This window comes from Saccopteryx bilineata, chromosome 5 (assembly GCF_036850765.1).
Source record: "Saccopteryx bilineata isolate mSacBil1 chromosome 5, mSacBil1_pri_phased_curated, whole genome shotgun sequence".
In the NCBI taxonomy this organism is placed as follows: Eukaryota; Metazoa; Chordata; class Mammalia; order Chiroptera; family Emballonuridae; genus Saccopteryx; species Saccopteryx bilineata.
The window spans coordinates 216,689,151-216,696,212 of NC_089494.1; the positions used below are offsets into that span (position 1 = coordinate 216,689,151).

Genomic DNA, 7,062 nt, shown 5'->3' on the forward strand with positions numbered 1-7,062 from the left:
ACCCAGTACATAGTAATTTTTTAAATATGTATTCCTGTATATTCATTGGGGAAATATTAGACTTTAAAAAACAAAAGAAATTAAACGTCATTATGGACAGAATCATAAAATTAGTCAACGTACAAGTTTGAATGATATATTTAAGGAACTAACTTGACTTACAGAACTATGTCTTACAAAGTAATTACTCTGAAATTACATCCCGCGATGTGTTCAGAATGTCGTTAGAAAGCATATAACTGTATCCTTAAACTGCAATCGATTTCAAGTATGTGAACTGTAGAAATATTGCTAACTATACAAGTGCATTAAATTCATAACTCTTTTCTTCATAATCTGGCTTAGAAAATTTAGTGCAAAGGGAATGCCGGGATGTCCAAACTTAGCATATGACCTTCTGTAAACTGCTGTGCTTGCTGCCAACTGTGCATCTGTGGGTATGCCCAGATGGCTTTATTGTAACTATTTAAATTGGGAATTCTATAATAAGAAGTCATCACTTATTTAGCCTGCTTTTCCGGGACATTTAGCATACAAATTTGATTACAATTTCTAGGACTTTGGTCATCATGTTTGCTTATGTGTGGTGTGAGTGCGTGATTGTGTGAATGTGTATGCACACCTATGTGTTTGTGGGACATGTCATATATCAGCTATCTCTTAATTTGGTCTATTTTTTCAGGATATAGTTTAGTTTGATTTTGTTAACTATGAAAGTAATTAAGGTCCTTTTTTAAATTAAATACATTTCCGGTAACTAGAGTTTGTGTATGTGTAAGCACTTGATATAGTTTGTGGATAGTGTGATAATAATAATGAGAAGGAAATATAAGCTTTGAATGACATAAATTATATGCTAGTAGATAAGTCAAGTAAAAAGATTAATTATGGGGAAAAGCAGGTATTCGTTTCTTTTGTGACTGTACTTTAGAACCAAACCAGTATTCCACTTAAGAAAAAGGTAAAATTAGATTAAAAATAATTATCTTAGTATAGTCATCTACATTGTATTTTTAAATAACATAATATTTAGGATTTAGATAAGAGTGTGTAGAGGACTATTTCTTGACAGTTCTCTATCAAATCATTTTAAAACATACAGATAAAAAGTGTTAGCACATATAATTTCAGTAATGATTCATTTAAACTTACTATGCCAAAATAAGTAAAATGTACATTTTAAGTGAGTAAATAAAATTCAATAAATGCTTAAACTTTTGTATAAATACTATTAATATGTATTTCAGAATAAACAGAGAACACTGGTTTTAGTTATTCCAAACAGATTTTTTTCATGACTTATGTTTTATACCTTATGCTATTGTAATAATGAATTTTAAAAACAGTACTTTGCCAACCTACTTGAAACAAAGCCGAGGTTACATAGGGCAAAAAAAATACATAGGACAAAGTGGCTAAATACTTTTGATTTGACATTTATTAAGTAATATTTAATTAAATATGTCATATTCTACTAAATTAATGTATATATTATCTCATTTGCTATTTATAGTTGATAAAAACAAAATATGCCTGACTAGGTGGTGGCACAGTGGATAGAGCATTGGACTGGGATGTGGAAGACTCAGGTTCGAAATCCCGAGGTCGCCAGCATGAGCATGGGCTCATCTGGTTTGAGCAAAGCTCACCAGCTTTAGCCCAAAGTTGCTGGCTTGAGCAAGGGGTCACTTGCTCTGCTGTAACCCCCCCAGTCAAGGCACATATGAGAAAGCAATCAATGAACAACTAAGGTACTGCAATGAAGAATTGATGCTTAACATCTCTCTCTCCCTTCCTGTCTGTCTGTCCCTATCTATCCTTCTCTCCTCTGACTCTCTCTCTGTCTCTGTCAAAGAAAAAAATTAAGTATGTGTGAAGATTTAGTAATAACTCTAGAATAGACATAGAACCAGTAACATTCTTTACATTCAGAGCATATAGATTTCTTAAGAATTGTCATTCCACAAAGTCATATTTTTTGTTTCTCCCCATTAAATAGAATGCCCCCTTCCCATTCAAGGTCAACACAGAAATCAGTCTGAAAGGCTACTACTCTTGTATAGAGTGGAAACAGTCTTGCAACTAGATTCATATATTCTGGATTCAAGTTTCATTTCTGCCTCTTAACATCTAAGTGTGTCAGTGAGTATCTAACCCACAACAGAAACCACTTGAACATTTAAAACAAAGGATGTTTGTTTTAATTTGGGAATTTAGGATCATGGATGATGAGGGAGACGTGGGGGCAGAAAGGGGTATGGTTTAAGATAACCTATGGACAAAACCCAGCAAGAAGTTACTTGAAACCCAAGACTAGAAAGTCTGAGGGAGGGGGTGCTTCTAAGAGGGCAGATTCCAGACCACTCAGAAAATGTAAAAATAGAATGGTCCTGTTCAGCGGTAATTGGAACTATATAAGAGATGTACCAGGTGGTGAAAACAGAAGGAGAGAAAGGAGAGGCAGGGAAGGAGGGGAGAAATAATGTGGCTGCTGTCTTTACTCTTGCAATTCTCACTATTGCCCTATAGCCTGATCCCATCAAGAACTCAGCTAACAGGGAAGTGTGGGAAATACAGCCTGCAGGTAACCCTCTGAAATCCAAGAGACAACAGGAGAAGAGCAAGAGAGAGCTCCGAGGGAGATGCAATCGGTATCTCCAATGTTTTTTTATCTATAGAACAGAAATTATAATAACCACCTCAAAAAATTCCCATCAGGTTTAATTTAAAACAATGTGCTAGCCTTTGAAAAGCATCACACAGGTAAAAGTAGTTAATATTATTTCTAGAATGAATCCAGCAATTTCAGAGCCAGTCTTCATTTTGGTTAAGCTATAACTTTGGTTCTGTGACTGATCTGTGGTTATCAGTAAGACTCCAAATTAGGGATTAGTCTTTCTGCCTTCAGAAAGGTCGATGGAAATCTGTAATAATTTGAAACACTACAGTTTGAAATGATTTGCTTTCCTAAAAAGGAAGGTTGAGGTTTTCATTTTCAGCATGTCAACATGAAGACCTATGTGGGATACACTCTCCAGGAAAACTGGTGAAATTATTTAAAAAATAAAATCTCTGGAAATTGTCCCAAGCATATGCAACAAATAAATATTTATTCAAGTAATTCTTCTTAAACTCTAAGAATAGTAAAAGTCTGTGCAATTTGAAGTACAGCCTTCACCCTCTCTCTCGACTTCCCTCCCAGTGTGATGAAAACTCCAACCCAGGCAGAAGCCAGAAACACAGGGCTTCATTTAATTCCAGCTCTCAGTCAGGGGTAGGACATCAGCATTTCACATTCTGTCACCCAGTTACCTGTTACAGACCATATTCCTAATGGCTGCAGCCAAGAGTTAGGAGCTCCCTTCTGTCTGGCTCCCACTTGTGGAATAGAAGCTCTACCATATACTCAGTGTACTGAGAATACAGGAGCCCTGTTTACCCTCACTGTCTTATTCATAAAGTGGAGGTCCCAAGTCAAGACCAGAAAACTGAGAAGAGCAAAGGTTGAGACTACTCCCTCTCTTTCCGGAGTACCCAGCTGCTGAGGCAGAGGTGGCACTTCAAAAGAAGGATGTCCCTGTTCCTGTCTCCAGTTCCAGGAACATGGCTCAGAGATATTGCCCAGGCAGACAGAGGAGGTGTAATTGAGAGCAGGAACCACTTTCCAAAAGAAATAGTTTGTAAGGAAACAAATTGTGGGGAAGGTAAGCCAAAGCATGTTCTCAAAAATCAATGGAGGGTGTGGGAAATAGCAAATGGGAAGACACAGGTAGTGTAGACCATAGGTCAGCTAGTTTAAACAAAGGAACAGGAAAAAGACCTACATAGAGTTCTGCTAAGGGTGAGAATAAATCTAAAAGCTATCCTTACAAATTATCCTAATTTAAATTGGATCAGTCTGTGGAACAATTTAGCCCAAGAATATTGTTGAAGACAGAACAATTAACTGGCAATTGTTGGTACTAATTTTTTGTGTGAGATCAGGAAAAGAAACAAGGGTAGCTCTAGAAAAGCTATTGTTTATTCCGGGGCAACCATGCATGTTCAAGGCTGAATCCCTGAGAAACAACATTGGAGGCTCCATGCTGCTGTGGAAATAGACTGCACTGCCATAATCCAGCCAGCCACTCAATAAACAAACAGGAGAAGAAGAATAACAAGCCCTGAGTGGAGGGTACTTAGATTTACTACAGTATATTTTCTAAAATAAATATTTATGAGACATGCAAAGAAAAAGAAAATTCTGACATGGGGGAAATATCCGGCAACAGAATTTGCCTGTGATAGCAACCAAAATCAGATTTAATGAAGACTTCCAAGGAGCCATTAATAGCTTGGTTGGTTAGAGCATTGGCCACAAGCACAGATGTTGCCAGTTTGATCCCTAGTCAGGGCACACACAGGAACAGATTGATGTTCCCGTCTGTCTGTCTCTCTCTCCCTTCCTCTCTCTAAAATCAATTTAAAAAAATAAACATTTAAAAAAAGATTTTTAAAGTGCTATAGTAAACTCTGTTTAAAGAAAAAAAGGAAGATCTGTACACTATCAATAAAGAGAGAGAAATTACTGTAGAAAAAAATAAAAGCTATGTGGAAATACTGACTTTCAAAGATATATAATTAAAATTACTTTTAAATCACTACAGGGCCTCAATAGTAGATTTGAACTAGCAGGAGAAAGAATTATGAACTTGGAGATAAACTGATAGAATATGCAACATGAAAAGCAGAGAGAAAAAGGAACAAAGAAAAATAAACAGAGCCTCATAGAAATGTGGGACACCATTAAATTCACCAACATATAGTTAATGGAAGTGGCAAAAAGAAAGAAGCTAGAGAAAATAAAACGTTTTCAAATAATTAATGGCTGAATACTTCTGAATTTGATGGAGGCCATTCATTAATCTACAAAGTAAGCTATATTGGTGAGTATATAAAGAAACTGAAACTTTCATACACCGCTGGTGTGAATGTAAATGGAGCAAGCACTTTGTAAGAGTCTTGCATTCCTCAACATATTAAATATAATGTTATCATTTGGCCCAGCAATTCCACTAATAGGTGTATACCCAAGAGAAATAAAAACATATGCCCACACACATATTTGTATGCTAATGTTCTTAGCAACATTACTCAAGATATATAAAAGGTGCAAACAACCCAAATACCCTTCAACTAATGAATGGATTAAAAAGTGCAGATTATACATAGATCATAATATTATTTGGCTATGAAGAATGAAGTTTTTATACATACTATAACATGAATGAGAAATAAGCCAGGCACAAAAGAGCACATCTTTTTTTTTTTTTTTTTTTCATTTTTCTGAAGCTGGAAACAGGGAGAGACAGTCAGACAGACTCCCGCATGCGCCCGGCCGGGATCCACCCGGCCCGCCCACCAGGGGCGGTGCTCTGCCCCCCAGGGGGCGATGCTCTGCCCATCCTGGGCGTCGCCATATTGCGACCAGAGCCACTCTAGCGCCTGAGGCAGAGGCCACAGAGCCATGCCCAGCGCCCGGGCCATCTCTGCTCCAATGGAGCCTTGGCTGCGGGAGGGGAAGAGAGAGACAGAGAGGAAAGCGCGGCGGAGGGGTGGAGAAGCAAATGGGCGCTTCTCCTGTGTGCCCTGGCCGGGAATCGAACCCGGGTCCTCCGCACACTAGGCCGACGCTCTACCGCTGAGCCAACCGGCCAGGGCCAAAAGAGCACATCTTAAATGATTTTATTTATCTTAAAGGTCCAGAAGAGGGGACTCCATAAAGAGAGAATGTAGATTCATGGTTACCTAGGGCTGAGTGTGGGGTTGATTGTTAAAGAGCATGTTGTTTCTTGTTAGAATAATGAAAACATTTTAAAATTGTTTATGCTGATGGATACATAACTATGAATATACTACATTCTATTGCTAAACTAAGTACTAAATTAATACTATTAAGAACATTGAATTGTATATTTTAATTGTAAATTAGATGACCTGGGACATATCTCAGTAAACCTGCTACCAAAAATTTAGAATTGGTCCTGCTTCCATAATTCTTAGAGAGCTCAACATACAATAGGATGCAGTTACCACTATTGTCATCCTGTCATTTTTGATGCATAAACCACTTTCGAAGCACAAAAGAATAATGACTACTTAGTATTTTTAAATTAAACATGTAAAATATACACTTTCATGTATTTTATGATTTTCTGGGTATTTAGAACTGGCACTTTCTCTAAAAAATTTAAATAACTGAATTTTTCCTTTTTTTTTATAACAAGAAAAACTCAAGTTTCTAGGCATGCTTTTAGTTTGGACCCTCTCCCCTGAATTTGGGGACCTGTTTTCTTACCCCCTCAGGGCAATCTAAGCACCAGGAAACAACTTTAATTTGCTTTTATTGGCTTTCATATGCATGTGTCCTAACATTAACATCTTCTAAGTAGAGTTTATTTTGCAGAGAATCTGTTTATGTGGCATTAGTACATACAAAAACAAGAGTGTAATAGGAATGCATAAATTGCAAATGCATAGTACCTAACTGAATGTTTCAACTTGTCTCAAAGCAGTGGTGTGATTTGATCCTGATAAACCTGTTTACTTTTTTTGTTTTTCTCGACAGAACAGAGCATGCTTATGGAGGATTTATTTCATCTGCAATTTTCACGTGACAAAATGTTCTTTTAAATTTAAAATGATGTTGTTTCATCCCCTGTTACATGAGTATGCCGAGAGTTGAAAAAGCAGACAGAACTGCAAATGTCTAATCTTGGCATGGAGTTCACTTTCCACTTTTAGTGTTCACTGGTGGGATGTTACTGAATGTGAAAACCTCGGCGGAGTCGCTAGTGTGTTGTTTTCTTTTCTGGAAAGGGAAGTGAATTTTAAGTTCATTGAAGTTTATCTATTTTTGAAAGTATTGCTGTTTAGTTTTTATATATTTATTTTTTGTAATTAAGTTTTCTCTTTGGCTACACATAAATTAAAGTCCATTGTTGGCCCACTTAACAGATGTGTGTACAAATATTTCATTTCTCCTAGGTGAAAGATATGAATCTCGACCTTTGCCCATTTAAT

At 36.9% G+C, this 7,062-nt stretch overlaps 1 non-coding gene across 1 annotated transcript; it reads right to left on the minus strand.

Annotated features, from left to right (window-relative positions):
- Window positions 1-5,624: 5,624 nt before the first annotated feature.
- Window positions 5,625-5,700, minus strand: TRNAT-AGU (transfer RNA threonine (anticodon AGU)). Its single transcript has one exon. It is a non-coding gene; the product is annotated as a tRNA-Thr (tRNA).
- Window positions 5,701-7,062: the final 1,362 nt, after the last annotated feature.